Genomic DNA, 3618 nt, shown 5'->3' with positions numbered 1-3618 from the left:
CGCAGAGACGTGGCTGGCATGGTTCGCCATTGACACGTTGGTGCGGCTGGCATGGTTTGCATGCCTTGGCGCAGAGACGTGGCTGGCATGGTTCGCCATTGGCACGTTGGTGCGGCTGGCATGGTTGTCATGCCTTGGCACAGAGACGTGGTTGGCATGGTTCGCCTTTGGCACGTTGGTGCAGATGGCATGGTTGGCATGCCTTGGCGCAGAGACCTGGCTGACATGGTTTTCCATTGGCACGTTGGTGCGGCTGGCATGGTTGGCATGCCTTGGCGCAGAGACGTGGCTGACATGGTTTTCCATTGGCACGGTGGTGCGGCTGGCATGGTTGGCATACTTTGGCGCAGAGACGTGGCTGGAATGCTTTGCCATTGGCACGGTGGGAAAATTAGGTTTTGGCCTATACAAAGGTGATGTCAATTAATACTAAGGGTTCTGCCGTGGAACATGACACACGTATATAAAAAAAAAGGTACCCTGGTAATTCTTACGTAGGCATGTTGTTTGATTCAATAAATGTGCTAGTGGTCATAGTGACGTCATGTCAGATGTATGGTTTTACGATTTTAACCCTAAGCTAAAATCACCATCAACAGTAAGCTTTCGCTAACCAAGTTCATCTTATATTCTTGACGAAAGTCAAAAGATGATCATGTGAAAATCGCCTGGTAACATCTTACATGATTTGTGTGAGACAATCATTTGATGTTGATGCGTGTCGTAACCATAACAAATTAGTGAATATTTTTTTCACTCAATTAACGAGTAATATGTTGGTAGTTAAGTTCGTTCCAACGAGGAGCAAGAGGTTTTAGTTGTTTAATTGTCACAAAAAGGGGAGTTTTGGTTTGATAAAGAAAAAGAAAGTAATCAAAGCAATCAAAACTGTAAGTTGAAATCAATAAGACATGTTAGATCAAGGAATCGTTCTTCGTTCCAAAACAATGATTCAAGTTACGTTCTTTTCCACTTTTTATTAGTCATGGATTATCACCAACCATAGGATAGCAGGTTCGCTTAGCTAACCCAAAATTCCTTGTTTCACTGAGTAACAGGTCCGCTTAGTTATCAGATTCTATTCAAAAGAACTACCTTGAGGTTCGCTTACAAGATGTAATTCCCTGAATGCATTAAGATTTATGAATTTAGGTTTAGTACTAGTAGTTAGACTCGGTTCGTTTGGTCCACTTTCTAGCGTTGTTTTCACACACAGTTGCTCCACACAATCCCTCTGCAAGGTCTCGTGTTTTCTACTTGTGTAAAGTGTCGAGAACGATTACGTATTCCCTAACTTCTACTAGCTTTAGGTTGAGTTAACAAATCAATTAAGCATGCACTCTAAATAATCTATGAAACAACCATGAATGTATAAACATTCCTATTAGTAAAAACAAACGATAATCATGTGAAAAACTTCAAGGTAGATTTTAAAACAAAAACTCAAATCATGTCAAGAACTAGGAATTCATCCTCAATCAATAAGAAAATTAGCTACTCATGTTTTTTTTGAAATTCACGCAAATAATTAAAAGAAGAATTTTTTAAGTTCTCACAAATAATTAAAAGAAGTATTTTTGAAGTTCTCACAAATAATGAAAAGAAGAATTTTGAAAAGCAAGCAAAAACACAAGTGTTGTGTGTGTCAAAGTGTGCAAAAAAGTGTCTAGAGAAAGTAGAGAACTTCTCTATTTATAGGCTTCAATTTGCTTCTAATCCTCTTAGGAATAAACTCTCTTTCCCATAGCAATTCCACATTCCATATCCTTGTCTTTGTCAAATTCTTCCACTTCTTTTCCAAATCTAAACCCAATTCTTCAAACCCATGAGTCTAGACAATTCTTCACAAATATCTGCACTTTTGTTCGCCTGAAAAATTTCTCGGCATCACCGGAATCCGTCCTGAAACGTCACCGTCGGCAATCTGAGTTCTGTCACCGTCGACAGAATATTCAGTCAAGATTCTATTAAAGCTAACTGTCAGACTGACGGTCTTCTGTTAGTCGATGGGTCAAAGGAGGGGAGTCAGCCGAGTCAGTTAGACATCTGACTGGTCCGAATCATCTTACTCAACTGAGTCACATGGATGGATTGGTCATCAGACTCGTCTGAAACGGTCATCTCCGGCACCGAGTCCACAGAAAAATGGACAGAGTTTCTTTTGTTTTTACGACAATTCTCAGGCCGATTTCAGGCCGTTCTCTGCTCCATTCCTGCACATTTCCTAGCATGCATCTATTCCAGCAACTCATTCATCAATTTCATACACAACCCATTACAGCAGCAGCTCAACTCATCTGAATCTGTCACAGCTGCAACATCTGTTTCATTCTTCTCATTCGAACCCAGAAAGCACCACCAACTCATCTTTGTTCTCCAATCTCAAGCCCCATCGTTACACAGCAGCATCACTAATTCTTTCCTCTGGTTTTCAAATCGAGCTCAAACCCACTCTAAAATTCAATTTCTTCACCTTCAACAAACCCTAATTTCATCTATTGCAGCTCTTAGAATCAATATCGTCTTACACAGATTAAACCCATTATTCAGTTCGATCTCAACACTCTGTCTCTTCACAACAACCATTTGAATTTCCATTACGGCTGTAATTCTCGATCTCTGTCTATTTCAGTTTCATAAATTACACGGATTCAATCTTCAAGCTACTCCATATCTTCAACTCAACAACATCGATATCTTCATGTAAAGTTCAAGAACACATCAATGCATCTCTATCTCAGATTCAAACTAAAAACCCATCTAATTCACGGTACCACCTACATCAGTTCTGTGAAAGCGCCACCAACAATAACTCTCGATCTCTCCTTCTTAATCTCTTGATTTTTCTCAGCCTCAGCTAGGTTTCACAACAGCAGCCGCTGTTTAGTTTTCTTTCTTCTCAATTTCAGGGTCAGGTGCAAATGGTTGAGAAAAGATATTTCTCAATTTAGGGTTGGACTGATACTTACGCCCAATGATAATTACACCCTCTGGTAAATGACAAGGGATACCCCGAATGACAACCCCTTAACCACAGTTGTCTGCCTTTAATCATTCATCTAAAAGAGAGTTGCCCCTTAACATGTGGCTGGGCTCCTAATAGTATTCGCCTATGAGATGATGATTTTGCCCTTTTTGCTCGAATTGGGTAATTTCTTCTTCTTTTCCTCCGTGCGACTCCAGAGTACCTAATAACTCAAAAACACACGTAAAATGCATAATTTACAAGAAAAATATCAAAGAAAGCATGACCGATAGATATTAGGGTGTATTCTACACTATCAAATTCCCCCACATTTAGACTTTGCTAGTCCTCGAGCAAACTAAACTAAAACAGATACATACAACTCCATTTCGTCGAGAAAACGGTTAAACTTAGCACGTATAACAGGCTTTAAACCCCTATGTGTCCCTAGTGGACGAGTTATAGTCCTGTGAGGGTTTACGAGAGATTTACCCACAAAACCTACTCCAACTTCAAAGCGTCCCAGCGTCGCAAGCATCCAAAGAGCTATGAGGACATAGAGTTTCTGCATGCTAGTAATAAGAAGTTAGAAATACTAAAGAACATATTCTCATTCTTAAATGTTGAGTGAGAAATAACCACGCCATAATGAG

This window comes from Papaver somniferum, chromosome 1 (genome assembly GCF_003573695.1).
Source record: "Papaver somniferum cultivar HN1 chromosome 1, ASM357369v1, whole genome shotgun sequence".
NCBI classification, from domain to species: Eukaryota; Viridiplantae; Streptophyta; class Magnoliopsida; order Ranunculales; family Papaveraceae; genus Papaver; species Papaver somniferum.
Note: the sequence above shows the minus strand (reverse complement) of the source record.